This window comes from Caretta caretta, chromosome 13 (assembly GCF_965140235.1).
Source record: "Caretta caretta isolate rCarCar2 chromosome 13, rCarCar1.hap1, whole genome shotgun sequence".
NCBI lineage: Eukaryota > Metazoa > Chordata > Testudines > Cheloniidae > Caretta > Caretta caretta.
This window is the reverse complement of record NC_134218.1, coordinates 19,580,971-19,601,496: the sequence shown is the minus strand read 5'-3', so window position 1 is coordinate 19,601,496 and position 20,526 is coordinate 19,580,971.

Genomic DNA, 20,526 nt, shown 5'->3' with positions numbered 1-20,526 from the left:
TCGCTATACAGAATTCTAATGGAAATGGTGAGGTCACCGGTAATGGGAACTGATCCTGGAAAGAGTGGGTGAGTGGGATTAAAACCCTACAGCCAGATTTTGAACAGCGCTCAGTATGCAGCAGCTCCCACCATTCTCAGATGGGGGACGGGGACCTGCACACTTTTGAAAACCTGGCCATCAGCTTCTATGCCTAGTCAAGGTGACAGATGATAGTGCAGCAGCCCTGGGAGGAGGCTGTGAGCTGGCACCTTGGTAGACTCCATACCTGGGGTCTGGTGCCTCGCCTCTCTCAGATGCTTTCACTAGCCCCTCCTGCTGCCTTTTCTGGATTCCTTACAAGTCCTGGCTATCCACATAATGTGCACAATGGGAGAACAAGTTATCTGCTCTCCAAATCCTGGCCACTAGTTGCTAGTCTTATGCATCCATACATAGAGACGCACCCACATACATATGCATATGTTTTGACAGCCGTGACACATAAAGTGGTCACCATTGAGAAGTCAGCATTTACCAACAACTGCCACACAGTGAGATGTGATATAGCGCAGTGTTTTCCTACATTTAGAATGAGAAATACAGTAGTGACTAAATAAGAATAGAGCCAGTAAATATAATTAGAACACTCATATACTGTGGTGTGGAAATGCAATGAAGTTCAACTTTACAGTGGTGAGCACAAGACATTCACTCATACATGCAAACCTGTCCTGTGCATTGAGAGATACAGACAATGGGTGTACAGACACACAATTGTGCAAATATGTCACACACACACACACACACACTGCACAGAATCATAGCATTGTAGGGCTGGAAGGGATCTCAAGAAGTCCTCTAGTCCTGCCCGCCATGCTGAGGCAGAATAAAGTAAACCTAGTCCATCCCTGACAGGTGTTTGTCTAACTTGTTCTTAAAATCCTCCAGGGGCAGGGATCCCACAGCCTCCTTGGGTAACCTATTCCAGTGCAGAATTGTCCTTGGAGTTTCTCTTAATATCTAACATACACACATAGACACACATAGAAGCTTCTCTGATACTTATTTGTAGGACCAAAGTTTCAGAAGAGCTGATGCCCCGCCTCCCTTCTTGTGGGTGTAATTGGGGCCCACATTTTTGTACGTCAAGGAACAAATCTGGGCACTTGCTCCTTTCACAACATCGTTTCCAGTGAGATTAATTTGCTTTATTCAGTGGGATGGCTGCTATGTTGCTGGGTGATCATTCCAACTGGACTAGGAATTCTGCGCATTATCCTGATGCCCAGGGCTTGCCTAGAGGCTTTTAAATTAAATCGAAAGAGTCTATAAATACTGTACAGTGCAGGTGGTCTGATTGGCACCCACAATTCATTTTGTAGGCAGAAGAAGATGGGTGTGAATTCATTGCACCCCCATAACAGAAGGTGGTCAGGCTTCAGGCCTTTTGAAAAATCACCCCATACAACCACAAACAGGACACCACAGGGTAATGTTAACGGTGCAACTGGATGGTGACTTTTGAGGCTGACCTTCCATCCTTAACTCCCTGAAAAGGTGACCCCTCTTCGTCCCATACACACACTGGCTGCTGGCGGCTCCAGCCTTTCAGGGCGAACCCTGGGCTCATGGCTTGACTTTTAAAATCGTTGGGCTGAAAGCTGGATTCTTCTTCTTCCTTGCCACAGCGTGGCACAAAGGATGTTTTGCAGCCAAGATGTGCACAGACAGCACTCTCCAATGTACAGACCCTCGGTTTCTTACAGCTGATTCTAACCTACAGGTGTCTGGGCAGCAGCCCCTCATGTATAGGAGTAAGCATGTTTGCCCTGTGGCTTGCTCTCAGCAGCAGTTGTGACTGTGTATGTACATTCTCCAACCCAGATGCCTAGGTGGAATCAGAATCTTAGCAACACCTCCCTGGGACGAGCTCACCATAGCCTCAAGACTGGGTAAACTTACAGCTCTCCCTTGACCCAGGGTATTTTGCTCTGAAACAGGCCTGTAATTAGGTCATTAATCCCATTCCCTGTTACAGTTAATTGACTTTATTACTTGTCCACTGTGCATTTCTGTAAAGCTCATTCTAACTCTTACCTCCGTTCTTTCCCTTCTCTCTCCTTCACTATGAATGTAAAATGAGACCCAAGGTCCATGTGCCTTTTTTCATAGGCAACTTGCAAATGCAAACAGTTTAAAGGTCTAATCACCCACCACATGCCCATGTGGCTGATCTGCACACGTAAGTAGGGTACCACTTAGCCCCCCTGACCCACCAGCCTGGGCTCCCTTTACACTGTACTGCTGGGACCAGCCTGCCACGCCCTTTCCCAGGCTCCAGCCTGCACTTTTACCAGCACACATACAAGTAGGGACACACCCAGCTGCAGTTACATATAGATGCTGTAATCAGCTCTGCATGGGGAAGCTTCAGCTAAGAAACCACCCAGCTACTCAGGCACGCACCCCCCTCTAGAGTGTAAACCCAAAATTATACCATCTTACACTGCACAGTGAACTGTACAGCGTGAGCTCATGAAATTCACCCCCTCCCTCAATGTGGAGAGGATATATACAACAGCTTTCTGCCCCGAGTTATGATTTCCCCACACACTGGTTTTAGACAAAGCAAAAACAAGTTTATTAACTACAAAAGATAGATTTTAAGTGATTATAAGGGATAGCAAACTGATCAACGCAGATTACCTAGCAAATAAAACCCGCAAACTAAGTTTAACATACTAAAGAGATTGGATATGAATAGCAGATTCTCACCCTAAGTGATGATAGCAGCAGGCTGCTGATTCTTAAGGGGCAAGCTGCACTAATTTACAGCTTAAAATCCCCAGGTGTTCCATTCACAGGCTAAAAATCCCTTTAGCCTGAGTCCAGCACTTCCCCCAGTTCAGTCTCTCTGTTCCTTAGGTGTTTTCAAGAGTCTCTTTGGGTGGGGAGTCAGTGAAGAACCTCGATGATGTCACTCCCCTGCCTTATACAGCTTTTGCATATGGCAAGAACCTTTTCTTTCAAAGCTAGGTTCCCATGCCAGTCAGTGGAAAAACACTGGTGTCCCAAGATGGAGTCCGGCACCAGTTGATCTGGTAGTGTCACAGCGGCCATGAGTTGGAGGCTGTTTGCAGCATCCTCAGGAAGACTCCCCAGGTTCAGAAAGATAAGCTTCTTCTAAGGCCTATTGTTTTCCTAATGGCTCATTATCCTGCATGGGCCCTTCCCAGCCAGCCATCTAGATTGAGGGTATGTCTACATAGCTGACGTTAAAGCACTGCTGCGGCTATAATAAAACCACCTCCGCGAGGGGAATAGCTACCAGCGCTGTAGCACTGTCTACACAGCCACTTTACTGCGCTGAAACTTGCATCGCTCAGGGGGGTGGTTTTTCACACCCTGAGCAAAGAAAGTTTCAATGCTGTAAGTGGCAGTGCAGACAAGACCAGAGAATCTTTTGCCTAGTGGGCATTCCCCAGGTGTAAACACATTTGTAATACAGCTATATAATCAATCTCCCTAAATTCAGATACAAAAATGATACATACAAACAAATCCATGTCCAATAAATCATAACCTTTCCAATGATATCTCACATGGCCTATCTTGCTTAAAATACATCAGAATTATGCCATAATCATATCATATAATAATATCACTGTGAAGAATATGGGGTGTGGTGTCACACTCACAAATCTGTGTACATGTGTATATATATATTTGACAGCAATAATACACAGTGGAAATATTATATTGTGCTGTGTGTGCATAGCCACAACCACCCAGGTTCAGACTCATTTGCTGTAATTCTGGATACAGATGTACTAGAGCTGTGCAGAGGATGGTAATTCCATCTCATGAAGGATTCTGACGTTTCAAAATTTGGCTTCATTCCAAATCAGAACAAAACCTGAAAATTCTCTGCAAAGCAAAAGGGGTTTATTTTTACATTGTTTTGGGTCAACTGAAATGTTATAATAATATATAGTATCGTACAAAATGAAAAAAGAAACAAAAAGTCATTTTAAAATGAAATATTGAAATATCCTTCAGAACTCTTTTTTCCCCAATTTTTTTTCCAAAACAAAATTTCAGCTAAATTGACACAATTTCATGAACCATTCTAGTTTTGATGGCACCTTTGAAGTTTTTCTCACCAGCTTTACCATATACATCTTTCTCTTCAGCTATGTCATTCTCACTTCCCCTCCTCCATCATAACAGGAATATTTCAGCCATGCCAGCAATGCCCCAATACATTGGTCAAACTGGACAGTCTCTACGTAAAAGAATAAATCAAACGTCAAGAATTATAACATTCAAAAACCAGTCGGAGAACACTTCAATCTCTTTGGTCACTTGATTACAGACCTAAAAGTTGCAATTCTTCAACAAAAAAACTTCAAAAACAGACTCTAACGAGAGAATTGGAATTAATTTGCAAACTGGATACAATTAACTTAGGCTTGAATAAAGACTGGGAGTGGATGGGTCATTACACAAAGTAAAACTATTTCTCCATGTTTATTCCCCCACCCTCCACTGTTCCTCAGACCTTCTTGTCAACTGCTGGAAATGGCCCACCTTGATTATCACTACAAAAGGTTCCCACACTGGCCTCACACGTTCAGTTGCATATTGTGAAGTCCCGATGCACTGCCTTTGGCACGGTTCAGATAATCTTGGTAATGATGGAGTCCTGTTGGTTTGTCTCCTTTTATTCTGCAATTGTTGCCATTCGGTCACTTCTGCCTGCTTGGTGAAGTGCCTGTATTAGGCCATTCCTTAGCTTCCTTCTTTGGTCTCTCTGATGAGTCTTTGGGAGGAATGTGTCCCAGGGAGAGGCTCATTGGAAGTATCTGGATATTACAAGTGCTGCCAGTCCCTAGGATCTTTCCACATCCTAAGAAGATGATGGTTACTTCACAGCCTCTCATTATTTAATGCAGCCACTTGCAGCTGTTAATTTATTATTCATTATTTGTAGTGCTGGACACAGCGCAGACATTGATCGACGGAAGCTCATTCACCCCTGTGGACTGCATGGTAGCAATGCAGACAGTCATACATGTGGTGGAGAAGTGTACGATTAGAAGATTGAAGGTGTGAGGCAAACTTGCAGCCAGACCAGGGCTGCTCACTCAGCTTCAGTGACTCACCCCTCCTCCATCAGAGCCTGCAGTGGCTCATCCCTCAGACATGCTGCGGAAGCAGCCTATCCCTGGGCAGGGCCTGGGTCAGATGACCCCCCCCAGGCACAGGTATTTCATTCTCACCACCAGAGCCATGAGTTAGTCTCTGCAATAGCACCACTCAGCTAGGAACCCTCCTGCTGCCTTGTGGTGTTACAAACTTCCTAGGTTTCCAGCCTGCCCTCAGTCCTGTCCCTGATCCTGCCTCACTCTTGTTCCAGCCTGCTTCAGCCTTATCCATGCCCTGTTCCAACTCGCTCCAGCCCTGCTCCTGAACCCCTCCAGCCTGGCACCCACCTCTTGACCCTGACACCCTTGGACTGACTCCAACCTGGTTTTGACCTTTGGCCTCCATCTGGACTCCAAACTATGATCCTGATTTGGCTTGTCTATCGATGGTGACCCTGGTTCTGACCCACAGCCTGTCCCCTGGCCTCAGTTTCAGCACAGCCCTTGGCCCGGTCCTGATACTACATCCAGTTTCAACCGTTGGTACCTATTCTGAACACGCAGAACCTGACAGACGGGTGGACTGCGCTCTCGTGCCACTCTCGATGTTCAGCCATCTGACTGCTGGATCAGTCTAGATAGCGACTTATGACACAGACGAAAGAAGAGGATTTGTATTATGGTAGCACCTAGGACCCTCAGTCATGGACCAAAGAGCCATTGTGCTAGGCACTGTACAAACACAACAAAATGATGGTTCCTGCCCCCAAAGAGCTTACAGTCTAAGTATAAAGTAAGAGACATCAGGTGCATATAGACAGGAGAGCACAAGGAAACAGACAATATTGGTCAGGAGAAAGGCAGTGGTCTCCGCACACCAGCTGTCTAACCATTACCAAGTTTTTGTAGGCATCCCTGCACGGGAGAGCTTTTAGGAGGGTTTTATGAGCACAATGAGGTGGTTTTGCACATGTTCATAGGGAGACGTGACGGGAAGCATGCAAGAAAGCATGAAAGAGCCGGTTTAAAAATGTTTTAAGTGGGCAATGAAGGCCGGTACCATTGGCAGAACGGGTGGGAGTTGACATCTAAACTTGGTACTCATATTCACCGCTACTGGGCTCCTAGACTCCATTCAGCAAACCACTTATACATGTGCTTAAGTCTCAGTGGCTTTTATAGGATGTAAACTTATGCTTAAGTGCTTTGCTGAATTGGGAGGAATAAATGTGGGCCAAAGGCACGTATGTATAGTTCTGGGACAGTGACTGAAGAATGCCCTAAATAGAGCAGGAATCCCTCTTTGCACCCCAGAGCCGGGGACTGAACAATCCCAAAGCTGATAAACCAGTTTCCTGAGTATCTTGCTCCCTGGCTTCCTGAGACAGTTTTGTGCTTTGGTTTCTATTACACTGGAATTTACCATTGGCTCTCAGCTTACTCCTTCGTCTCTATAATCTCTCTGGATTTACAGAGAAAAGATAAAGTGGCACAGTAATTTTCTTTCTCTCTCTCTCTGAACAACTGCCTTAAAGCCAGTTTGTGGGTTGATTTAAGGGCTTTGTGATGTAGTCAATACCCTACAGTACTGACAACCAACTAGGCAGCTGTACTGGTCAAACTCAGATAGGAACAGAGATTTGATATTAGTTTAGAATTTAATTCAAGACTTGTTAGTGAAAGCACATGCTCTGGCTGCATTTCACCTGCAGTACTTGCAATTTAAAATTATAGCAGTTTATATATTTTCTTGTATAGCACCTTTCATTCTAAAGATCACAACGTGCTTTACACAAAATATAGATAGGGACTATTCACTCACCATTGAAATGCACAATCCTCTGGAGTGGAATATAGCAAGAATTCACCACACAGTTGTTGCTACAACAGGAAATGGAAAATAATCTCCTTGATAGTTTCAATCAGGGAGAAAGCAAGTGAGCAGAATGTAGTTACCTGGTTAGAATTTAGCCTTGCTCACATCTCTCATTTCATGAAAAGCGCCTCAGTCTTGCATCTCCTATGAAAGACAGACAGAGAGGTCGATTTTCAGTGGGGGCCCTACCTGTACTCCATATCACAGCCCAATTTTGTATGCAGACATACTTGTTGCTAAACATCTACAACCCAGCATCTGCAAACACAGAAATATTAGCACTTGCATCTGCAAAGCCATCCCCTTCAATTCTAACACTTGCACATTTGCAAGATTAGACTATGGTGCACAAACAGATGTTAATGCACAGAAGCATATGTTATATACCTGCAAAGTACTGGTGGAAATGTGAGTGTTCACCAAAGGGAAACTGGACCTTGTGTGCAACACAAAGGGTATTCATACACTGAATCCTTTTGTTTCCTAGGTTACAAAGGAAGAGGAGGGAGTCTCTGTGACATACAGACTGAAGAGACTCCAGAGCTGTCAATAGGTTAATAACATTTTTTCTGCTATTTCCTTGCTGAATTGCATCTGGAAATGGTGTATAGCCCTGTCTTAAAACTAATGACTCAGGGAACTAATTAAACATTGGGTAAAACAACTGGGGAATGAATGAGAAGAAAAATGAACTATCCAGATGCCTTTATGAAAGAACTTATTGGAATCCACACCTGCACTCCCAGTGGTGAATAGACCAGTTCATGGCAAACCCCTGCTCATCTGCTAGATTGACTAGGCCTAGAGTTGCAATCCATGGTCATCTGTTTTACAAGACAAAAGGCTGGTGTGTTTAATTCAGGGTACATCTACACTGAAAAAGCTACAACCGCACAGCTGCAGCTGTACCACTGTAGAGCTTCAGTGAAGACACTCACTACAGCAATGGGAAGGGTTCTCCCATTGCTGTTGTTAATTCACCTTCCCAAGGGGTGGCAACCAGGTTGATGGAAGAATTATTCCATTGACTTAATGCTGTCTACACTGAGGGTTATGTCGGCATAGCATCTCTCAGGGGTGTGGATTTTTCACACCTCTGAGAGACGTAGCTATGTCAGTGTAAGTTTCCAGTGTAGACCAGCCCTTGGTGTATTTAGTGTTGTGTGCTTATTACTCTTCTCAATTAATTACCAGTATAATCGAAGCAGATCTACCTATTATAATCATGCCGTTTGCAGTGGTGTTGTCTCAATGTTGGTCCCAGGCTATTAGAGAAACAAGGTAGGCAAGGTAATATCTTTTACTGGACCAATTTCTACTGGTGGCTGGGACAAGATTTCAAACTTCACGGAGCTCTTCTTCTGGTCTGGGGGGCTAAAGGAGAGCTCTGCAAAGCTCAAAAGCTTGTGCCTTCCACCAACAGAAGTTGGTTCAATAAACAATATTCCCTCACCCACCTTGTTTCTCTATTATAATCATCAAAAAGAATGAGGAGTACTTGTGGCACCTTAGAGACAAATTTATTTGAGCATAAGCTTTCCTGGGCTAAAACCCACTTCATCAGATGTATGCAGTGGAAAATACAGTAGGAAGATGTATATATATACTGAGAACATGAAAAAAATGGGGGTTGCCATACCAACTCAAACGAGACTAATCGATAAAGATGGGCTATTATCAGCAGGAGAAAAAAAACTTTTGTAGTGATAATCAGGACGGTCCATTTCAAACAGTTGACAAGAAGGTGTGAGTAACAGTAAGGGAGAAAAAAATTAGCATGGGGAAATAGTTTTTACTTTGTGTAATGACCCATCCACTCCCAGGCTTTATTCAAGCCTAAGTTAATGGTGTCCAGTTTGCAAAATAATTCCAGTTCTGCAGTTTCTAGTTGGAGTCTGTTTTTGAAGTTTTTTTGTTGAAGAATTGCGACTTTTAGGTCCATAATTGAATGTCCAGGGAGGTTGAAGTGTTCTCCGACTGGTTTTTGAATGTTATAATTCTTGACGTCTGATTTGTGTCCATTTATTCTTTTGCATAGAGACTGTCCGGTTTGGCCAATGTACATGGCAGAGGGGCATTGCTGGCACATGATGGCATATATTACATTGGTAGATGTGTAGGTGAACGAGCCCCTGATAGTGTGGCTGATGTGATTAGGTCCTATGATGGTGTCTCTTGAATAGATATGTGGACAAAGTTGGCAACAGGAGATCTTGAGAGACAGGCCAGTCCTTGCTTACAGACAGCCCCCCAACCTGAAGCAAATACTCACCGACAGCCACACACCACACAACAAAAACACTAGCCCAGGAAGCTATCCTTGCAACAAAGTCTCATTCGAGTTGGTATGGCAACCCCCATTTTTTCGTGTTCTCTGTATATATATAGATCTTCCTACTGTATTTTCCACTGCATACATCTGTTGAAGTGGGTTTTAGCCCACTTATGCTCAAATAAATTTGTTAGTCTCTAAGGTGCCACAAGTACTCCTCATTCTTTTTGCTGATTCAGACTAACATGGCTACCACCCTGAAACCTACTATAATCACGTTTATCAAGACAGAACCCCAGCAGTGACACAGGGCATTTCATTAATCAATACCAGACACGATGGAATGAGCAGATGGACTTACAAGCTCAATATGAAGAAGTCACCCCGTTGGAAAAATCTTTGAGGGATGATATCCCCAGTTGTTCAGAAACTCTCATGTTCATGTTGGCCTGTTCTTGCCACTCTGCACAGGGTGTTCAGCCAGCACAGCTGAAAAAGCCAATGCTCTCACCCCCTCCTCTGGTGCTTTCACAGCAGTTCGGAGCCAGTGGAATGTGCCGTGGTTATGCACTTAGGCATTGTGCACCAAGAGGAGTAACCACGTACACTCCTAACTTAAGACCAGCAATTAGTTGCTGCTTTTCTTGTATGCAAGATTTTCAAGTGTGCAGGTGGTAAATTAGTGGGATGCAAGACGCTCTGTGTGTGTGTGTGTTTTGGGTTCCCTCTAGGCTCATTCTTTTGAATAATCTTTCCCCTTCATGCTGTTCTTTCTGCAGGTTCTGAGTTTTCACCCAGGCTGAAGGGTAAGATGGTACATTACACATTACATGCAACCAGCCCATCTAGCTAGATCTGCACAGAAATAATCATTTATTATCAAATGTTCCGGGGAGTCATAGTTTCAAGAGTTTGAGGCCCCAGAAGGGACAATTAGAGCACCTAATCTGACCACCTGTAGAGCACAGACCATGTTGGGACCAATTACTTCAGTTAAACCAAAGCTTTCTAATCCTCAGGATGGAGAATAAAATGTTGTGTGCCACAGGCAGAGGTGCCAACAACACCGTGCTCCTGCAATGGCAGGGAATTGATTAGGTGAGACAAACGTTTGCATAAAAGCAAAATGTTTCTTGTTTTTACTTTGAATGGTTTGGTGAAAGTGGCAGGCAGTTTCCCCAGGAGGGAAATGGTCATTTTTACCATGCATGTATTCATCAAGTGAAAACAGGTGGTTTTGCCAAGTGCGACCCTTTACTGCCACCTACTTTTGGTTCCTCAGGTAGTCAACATTACCACCGCACAACAGGCCCCGCCCCCTCCCATACTAACGATCTGTCCTGGAATTAGCCCCCCACAGTAGGTGGGAGCTGTGCTTCCTTAAAGACACCAAAGCCAGATTTCAGGCACCAATTAGTCACGAAAGGTATTTCAGGCAATGATATTTTTGTATTGAAGCCAATTCCAGCCGCGGGTGCTTAGCACCTCTGAGAATCAGGCTGTAGGTGTCTCAAGTTAGCCACTCAGAAATGGAGGTGCCAAAATCAGTGGCCACTTATGAAAATGGGAGCCTTATCTGCTGCATGACTCAGTTTCCCCCTCTTTAAAATGGGTGTAAAGCGTGCCTACTTCACAGGGGAGCTCTGAAATTTATTTCATTAATTGCCTCAAGTTAATGAGTGCGTGTGCTGGGAGTATTAAGTCTGCAAGCCTCTGAATCAAGGTGCTGTAGAAGGGCAAAATATTGTTAGCATATTATTTGAATATTATTCACTATGTTAAAAATGTACCTAAAGTTCTTCCTCATTCAGCTTTAACAGACATTGTTCAAATGAGGGGAAATCAGGGCACCGGTACAAACCAACCCACCCTCTTTCTCATGGATAATTAACTTGCATCTATGGTCTGCCTAACCTTTCTGTCTAGAGTATTAAGGTACCTATCTCCTTGGTATCTCGGCACCATCCAAGAGATCAGAAATGCAGAGGAAAGAGTTGGACTGTTTAATGTAACTGTTACTAAGAAAAAACTGGCAGTTTGGGTTCCTCATGGTTGCTTGGCTTTCTCTCTTTCCCAGACAGGTAGTCACACAGCGGGGCACTGGGGAAGCTTGTGAAAGAGGGAACCTGAGCAGCAAATGCAGGGGATAGACTTTGAAATGTAAAAGAACAAAGGAGAGAGAGGGAGAGAAAACAACAAATTTATTCTAAAAGTATTGGAGTAAACGTTAGCATCTGAACCCACTGCTTTAATTACCTCCTCTGCAATGGCAATTACAAACAACAGCAAGTTAGCGGCAAGGATTTAGGATGCATTAGCAACCCAAACACCATGCACTCTAGTCATTAAGCAAATGTTCCCACCTGAACATTTAGCTGTACATGCTGTACATGTTCATAGCTGTACATGCTGTGAAGCAAATTTCCCAAGAAATACACATGTATAATACCATTTTGCATGGGTGTCTGTAGTGCAAGCATCCCTCCGTGCTTTGCAAATACTCTAGGGAGGCAGTAGGTGTAGTGGGAATGTCTGGATTCTGTTCTTGGCCCAGCCATAGACTCTCTGTGTGATCCTGGGCAAGTCACTTCACCTCTCCAGGATCAGTTTTTCCATCTGTAAAATGGGATTAATCGTACTGTGGTACCTCTCTGGGGGATTGTGAACATGAATTAGTGATTATTTGTATGGTGCTGTGAGAAAGTGTAAAGTGCTCAGTAAGTGCTACGGCTTGGGTCCTTGGTGACCTGTGGCACCTTTGTGAAGGCTATGTGAGCACAAAGGAGCCACAAAGCAGCTGTAAGATGCCCCTCCACCCTCTTGTCACATTGTCTGGAGTGGTTCAGGAGCACTAGTGCCAACTTCAGGGCAGACTGTCCAGGAACAGGGCACAAACCCAAACTGGCTTTATGTTCTATAATTAGATTTCACCAACCAAGTATCAAGTGTGAACTCCTAAAGCACGCTAACAGCCTTACCATGGAGTCACAGACACTGTTCTTGGGCACTTTGGTCTATCTTGCCACCCTGGCAAGCTTGTCTCTGTGATAGATGGTCCCTTACACCAAAAAGCACAACAATATTCAGGTTACTCCTAGTCTCAAGTGACCAGTCACTTACCCCAGGTCAGTTGTACGCGGATCTCAAACCAAAGACAACACTTGCAGCCAGTCCTGTAACAAACTAACTAAAGATGTATTAACTAGGTAAAAGAAATAAGGTATCTCCAAGATTAAATCAGGTAAACATACACACTCAAATGAGATATAGTCTTAGGTAACAAAAGATGATAGTAGCTGCTATAATATGCAAGCTTTATATATGCCCTTCAGGGCTAACCCAAGCTTAATAGGTGGAGACCCCTTGCTTACGTTTAGAAATCTTCACCCCGAGAGTTCAAGCAGCATAAGAATAGCAATTTCTCCTTAACAGGCATTTTTATTCTCTCCCCCTAGTGTTCAGGCTGTGAGGGGATGAGGGTTTGTGCACGTACCCTCTTCAGGTATGTGGGGGAAGCAATCAACAAAGTCTTAGGTCCACAATGGCTTGTCTGATGTCTGTAGACCTTCTCTTGTTGGGGAGGAGATGACACCTCTTGTGGTAAATTAGTATTTCACACTTGGAAATGCTTCTCCCCTGACGGTGGGGGATTTACAGTCTTAGCCTTTTCTTTTTGCGAGTAAAGAGTTGTCACTTTGGATGGGCTAGCACCAGCAGGAGAGTGAATTTGTGTGGGGGGGTGGAGGGTGAGAAAACCTGGATTTGTGCTGGAAATGGCCCACCTGTTGATCACTTTAGATAAGCTATTACCAGCAGGACAGTGGGGTGGGAGGAGGTATTGTTTCATATTCTCTGTGTGTATATAAAGTCTGCTGCAGTTTCCACGGTATACATCTGATGAAGTGAGCTGTAGCTCACGAAAGCTCATGCTCAAATAAATTGGTTAGTCTCTAAGGTGCCACAAGTACTCCTTTTCTTTTTGCGAATACAGACTAACACGGCTGTTCCTCTGAAACCAGTCTTAGCAAACATTTTTAAAGTTACAGAGCAAACATTTAAATATTACCTTGTACCATGGGATACAAATATTATAAGTAGGTCTAATACATGCAGCAACCTACAGGCATTTCATAAAGTCTGAACACATTCTTATAAAACTAATATCTATTGTAACTATATTAACCCACAGGTGAGCCAGACTGGTTCCAGCTATGCATTTGTCAGTGTTCAGTGAGGCCTGGGGACTTGGCATGAGCTGGCATCACACCTCTGTCCCACAGTATATGTCTGTGCAGGGACTGGCTTGGGGGTGAGGGAGAATTGGGGGCAGATTATGGGCAGGAGGAGGCCTGAGCAGGATATTCCTACACCCCACCAATTCCCGAGCTGCTCTAAGGCCCACAGAGGCTGTGACAACCAGGACACAATTTAGGACCGTCTTCAATTTAGGACAACCTGCCCTAGGGCCATAGCATCCCCAGCAGCCACAGGACAGGGGTCTCATCGGGTGCAAGATGCCCACCCTTGAGCCTTATCCTGGCCTTTTACAGATGGGGAAACTGAGACACAGAGAGAGTAAGGTGTCCAAATCAGTGGAAAAGCTGGAAATTTAACCCAGGAACCCTGATTTCCAGTCCCTGCTCTAATCACTGAGTAGCGGTGCCTAGATTCTACCAGCAACTGGGAGGGGCAGCAGATAAGCTGCTTCTTCCCTTTCCCTGCCCAGTCTTGCATTGGGTCCTAGCAACCAAGTGTTTTTTCTGCTTTTCCACCCTCAGCCAGTGGCATGCAACTCAGGGATGTATGTCCAGGTCATGCCAACTTCTCAAGGTATTCCACCTAGTCCAGTTAGACACAGCCCCAACCTGCTAGGCAGACATTGATGATATACACCAGGGGCAACCGAACAGACAGATTCAAGGAGCAGCATAGGAAGCTCTGGGTGAAATCGCAGGGAAAGGTGGGGTGAGTGAGTGCAGTGCTGTGAGCCCAGGGGACCAACATGGCTCTCTCCGCAAACAGAGATGGAACTGAGCTGCAGCAGGAAGAGCTACTCGAATTCGTACCCTCGACCCGAGCATTTGGACCTGGGGTTTTGGCTTCAGTCCAGTGGCAAATCTGCACTGTTAATAATCAACAGGATATCACCGTTGCTCTTACTAGGCATCTCCAAATCAGTGATGAATCTGGGAGTCCGTGCAGTGCACTGCACCCGCCACTATATCAGTTCCTCTTGGGAAGATGGTTTTTACACCAATCTGCCAAACAACCCCCCGGCTGTGAATTGTTTGCTAACCCTCCAGGCAACAGTGACATCAACATGAAGATGGCGGGAAGATTTATGGGTGAGGACAGGAGAGCAATGCTTAGCTCTGCCTTCCTGAGCCCAGCAGGGGCTGATCAGCTAACAGCAAGGGAGGAATCCAGAGTAGCTGGAACCTCAGATTCATGTTCTATTTCTGGAGTGTTCGACACGGATACCAGCCAGTCGAGACAGTGTAACCATGCAGAGTGACTTTAAGGACACAGGCTCAGCTCGTGCAGGGAGGGAGGTGCACATGCAGCTTTCAGACAGCCTTGGGGGGACTGGGGGAGAGGTCTGGTGGGGGGATGGATGTTCTAATTAAGATTGAGAGAAGAGGAAATCATTCACACTTCATGAAACTATCGGTTCTCTCTCCTGCTCAGGAGCATTTGCCCTGAAGAAACAGAGCACCTCTCATTCATCCACACCATGTGAGAAGGGTTGGGGGGCGGGGCTCAGTAATATGAGTTGCGTTGCACCTAATAAATCACATGCTGGTGAATGGAGCTGCTCCTGTTCCCCATGATCAAGGCAGGGCATGGGGGTGGGAGGGGAGCGGGGACTGGGCTTGCTACTAAATCAGTGAAAAATTGCTATGCAATTACTCATAATTAAAAAATAAAAATTGTGACTTTCATGCTGGAAAACAGTGCTGGGTTCTAGCCCTGGAAGCTGAGGGCTGCAGGGCAAGCTCACCTATGCTGCTTTGTGCCACTGTGCCACCTCGGAGAGAAGGCGAGCAAGGAGTTCAGCAAGTGAGAGCCTGGAAAAACAGATTACCCCTGAAGGTCAACAGCCTCAGGCTCAGACCAGGTGAGATGAATGTCAGAGCTGCTGTCCTTTGAGAATGCCCTGCTCTGAGAAGCCACCCTAGGGAATGCAACAGCTGACCTCAGCTGTCATGACAGTGCGTACGGAGGTCAGCTGGTCTCTCTTGGGCCCAATCCACCGAGCGGCTTACATAGTAATATTCACTCCTTGTCCCTCAGTCTCGGTCACTTACTCCCTGCACTAAGCACAGGAATGGAGCTGGGGCAGACTTGGTCCTTCACGTCAGTAGAGCTGTGGCATAAGGGCCATGGGAAACAATGAATATTTATTATTTATCTTATTAAACCTGCCCCCTCCCTCCCCAACATGCCTCTTACACCATGGGCTTGGGCTGGGCTGATGTAGGGCTACTCTGGCAGCTCGGTGCCAGGGGAGAGGTCCCTTATGCAGAGGGTATTTCTCCAAGGAACGGGCCTGCCACCAGAGTGGCATAAACGGGAATTAGTGCAGGGAAAAATCAACCCCCTTGGCTTCCATGCTGCAGTGAATTGCAGGCCAGTTCTCTGGAGAACAGGATAATATGGTCCAGATGGCTATCGAAGAGCCTGGCCCAGCTCCCAGTGAAGCCAATGGAAATACTCCCATTGACTTCTCTGGGAGCTGGCTCAGGCCCTCTCTCAGGGGTCGGCAACCTGCGGCATGCGAGTCGATTTTTACTGGCACACTGCTGCCAGCCGGGGTCCCGGCCCCTGGCCCCACTCAGCCTGCTGCCTGCCTGGGTGAACAGAACCCCGGGCCGGCAGCAGGCTGAGCGGGGCAGGCAGCCAGGACCCCAGCTGGCAGGAGCTGGCAGACGGAATCCCAGACCAGCAGGGGGCTGAGCCGCTCAGCCCGCTGCCAGTCTGGGGTTCTGTCCGCCAGCCCCACTCAGCCTGCTGATGGTCTGGAGTTCCGGCCCCTTGCCAGCCGGGGTCTCGGCCGCTGGTCCCGCTCAGCCTGCTGCCGGCCCGAGTGAATGGCACCGGCAGCGGGCTGAGCGGGGCCAGCGGCCGGGACCCTGGCTGACAGGAGCCAGCGGAACCCCCAGGTTCTGTCCGCCACCCAGCTCAGTCCACCGACAGTCTGGGGTCCCGGCCATCTGCCCCGCTCAGCCTGCTGCCGGCCTGGGATACCAATCGCTGGCCCCGCTCACCTCGCTGATGGTCTGGGGTTCCAGCCGCCCGGCCCCGTGCCAGCTGTGGTCCGGGCCTCCAGCCCTGCTTACCCCTCCTGCCAGCTTGGAGTACTGGCAGCCAGCCCAGAGCTCTGCTCCTGGCCTGGGCCCAGCACTCTGCAGCCCTTATAAAAAATTACACTACAATTAGCTTAAAAACTTGAAAACTTAAAAACTTTGTATATTACAAAAAGAAAAGAAGTACTGTGGCACCTTAGAGACTTACAAATTTATTTGAGCAGAAGCTTTCGTGAGCTACAGCTCACTTCATCGGATGCATGCAGTGGAAAATACAGTGGGGAGATTTATATACACAGAGAACATGAAACAATGGGTGTTACTATACACACTGTAACGAGAGTGATTAGGTAAGGTGAGCTATTACCAGCAGGAGAGAAAAAAAGCCTTTTGTAGTGATAATCAAGGTGAGCCATTTCAGCAGTTGACAAGAAGGTCTGAGGAACAGTGGGGGCTGGGAGGGGAGGGAATAAACATGGGTAATAGTTTTACTTTGTGTAATGACCCATCCACTCCCAGTCTTTATTCAAGCCTAAGTTAATTGTATTCAGTTTGCAAATTCATTCCAATTCAGCAGTCTCTCCTTGGAGTCTGTTTTTTGAAGCTTTTTTGTTGAAGAATTGCCACTTTTAGGTCTGTAATCAAGTGACCAGAGAGATTGAAGTATTCTCCGACTGGTTTATGAATGTTATAATTCTTGACATCTGATTTGTGTCCATTTATTCTTTTACGTAGAGACTGTCCAGTTTGGCCAATGTACATGGCAGAAGGGCATTGCTGGCACATGATGGCATATATCACACTGGTAGATGTGCAGGTGAATGTGCCTCTGATAGTGTAGCTGATGTTATTAGGCCCTATGATGGTGTCCCCGAATAGATATGTGGACACAGTTGGCAAAGGGCTTTGTTGCAAGGATAGGTTCCTGGGTTAGTGGTTCTGTTGTGTGGTGTGTGGTTGCTGGTGAGTATTTGCTTCAGATTGGGGGGGCTGTCTGTAAGCAAGGACTGGCCTGTCTCCCAAGATCTGTGAGAGTGATGGGTCATCCTTCAGGATAGGTTGTAGATCCTTGAGGACGCATTGGAGAGGTTTTAGTTGGGGGCTGAAGGTGATGGCTAGTGGCGTTCTGTTATTTTCTTTGTTGGGCCTGTCCTGTAGTAGGTAACTTCTGGCTACTCTTCTGGCTCTGTCAATCTGTTTCTTCACTTCAGCAGGTGGGTGTTGTAGTTGTAAGAATGCTTGATAGAGATCTTGTAGGTGTTTGTCTCTGTCTGAGGGGTTGGAGCAAATACGGTTGTATCGTAGAGCTTGGCTGTAGACAATGGATCGTGTGGTGTGGTCTGGATGAAAGCTGGAAGCATGTAGGTAGGCATAGTGGTCAGTAGGCTTCCGGTATAGGGTGGTGTTTATGTGACCATCGTTGGCGTGAGTTATGCTATGCACATAACTCACATAACTCAAATTGGGTAGCTTAGATCGACTTTTCCCTGTAACGTAGACAAGGCCTGAAACATGCACTGCCACGGCTTCACTACTCCAGCACCTGAACTAGCTTGAGCAAAGCTAGCTCGGGCATGCCTCCACGTGTAGGTATAGCCAGAGGAAGCCACCTTCTATTCCACACACCCAATTCCATCCAGCACTTAGTCCCTGGCTAGAGGCACACACCCCATGTACACATTACCGTGGGGCTTCTTATTTCCTGTGGCAATATTGCCTCTGGCAGGTTTTTCTTTTTTTCTTTTTCTTGCTTGCCTTCAGTCCTTTTATCCCAAATGCTACTAATTCTCTATCCCAAACCAGCTACACCTCCCAGCCCCTCCTCTCCCGCCCGTCCCTGTTTGGAAAGGTCTCTCTGCCAGGAAGTGGTTTAAGTTGCCAGCCATCTCAGGGGCAACTCTCCTCACCTTTGCTTTTACTCAGCCTTATCCTTCAGTGAGCAGTGACCCTGCAGGACTAAGTGATGGGCCACAACCCTTGGGACTTTGTCTTTCACCTTGAGCTGCTTGAGACCAAAAGTCTGATCAACTGGTTGGTGGCTGCCCTAGCTGACGAGGCTAGTGATGCTGTAATTGGCTGGGAATTTGTCTTCTGATCACCATGACTGGAACTTCCTGGGGAAAAGTCACTTCCCAGCCTCACAGTTCTACCCAGGCTTGAGGTGACAGTGTTGGGAACGGTGGTGGTGTCGTTTGGTGCTGATGGCTTCATTAAGCAGGGCTTTCACCAACTTCCTGCAGAGTCAAGGGAACTTTGGCAATGCCCACCTCTGGCTCTGAGCTTTGTATGGCTTGGGGCTGCATGGCAAGAGATTCTGAACATGCCTAAAGCTCACAGAAAAGGCCTTTTCCCTGCCATGTTTCCATCTCTACTTGTTTTATTGAATCAGTTCTTTAGCGGAATTTCTAGCTGCATTTGAGCTTCAGCAGCCACAGGCCAGTGCCTTCTCTTCCAACATGCATGTCTAAATCAACCAACTTCTTCTGTCTACCTGAAATGCAAACAATTCTTATTCTGCAAATGAGCTCTTTACTCAGGGTGGACAATAAAGGGAATGAGGGAATAAACATGGAGTTAGTGCCCTCCATAGGCAGCAGACAATATAGAAAATCAGAGCAAGGTATAATACTTTATTGAGCTGGCCGAAATCAACCCCCTGTCGGAAAATGCTGATTTGATGAAACTGAAACATTTAGTGGGAATGTATTGATTTCATTGAAACTTTGGGTAGGAAGTTATCAAAACACCTATAATATAATATAGTATAATATTCTAGATGATAACGTCAAAATGAAACATTTTGATAAGGTTGAACCAAAACAGTTTAGAATATTTTGTTTAGCAAAACATTTCCAGATTTTGATATTTGTCCCAATTTGGGATGAAACCAAATTTTAAAATCTCGGAATTTCCCACAGGACAAAAATTCCATTTTTTGACACGCTCTAGTACTTCATTTATTCACCAATAGACTAACAGCCAGGAGTTGTTTACCACTGGCAGATTAATGTTATGATTGGACAAGTAGGTCACATGACCTGTCTCTGCTCCCTGACTTGATTAATATAATTCATAGAATCCGGTTTCCAGTTGGAACACTTGCAAGTAGGAATTTGTATTCTATGAATGTTCTGTGGTATTCACATAAGAGTTGCTACTTCCATGCATGTGCCTGTCAACAACCTCAACCTCAACAGAACACCCAGGAAAGAAAGAAAGCTAAAAAAGGGTATTGACATATTTCAGGTGAAACACTTTGTTCAGTACTTACCCAGCCCTGGTATCAACAAAACTCACACAGCGGCTGCTTAGAGAGAGGTACATGTTAGGTGCATAACTTGCTCAGGTTGCTTTTGAAAAGCTCACTCCCCACCGATCTGCCTCTTTGGGTGCCTAAATCCCTTTAAAAATCTGCTGCTCAGTGCCTGAGTGACCTTTAAACGTTGGACTTTGGCACCTAAGTCACTTAGATGCTTCTGATTTTTTTACCCAAGGCGCCAGACAGTGGAGAATCAATGCTCTTGGTGCACACACAGATTCAAGCACAAACACCACTACCCCCGACAGTAACACATGCAACCTTGCATACAAACAGGTCCTAGGGGCAGGTGAACAGGGGGGCCACTGTACCACACAGAAACTTCCAGGGGCAAGGGGCACCACCCAGTCTTTTTGTTTGTTTGTTTGTTTGTTTGTTTTGGGGGTTTTGGCCACTTTTGAAACTGGGGGGTGCCAGAAACATTTTCTGCCCTGGCCAGCAAAACAGCAAGGGCTGCTCCTTGCGGACAAACACCTCCATTTACAAGAGGCCAAATTCTCTCCACTAAACTGTGCTGATTCATTGAAGTCACTGGGCTGTTTTGTCTGAGTAGGGCAGGATTGGGCCCAGCTGTCATATTCTCTGTAGGTACTAGCTGAGCCACTGTACTGATTTTCTTTCAG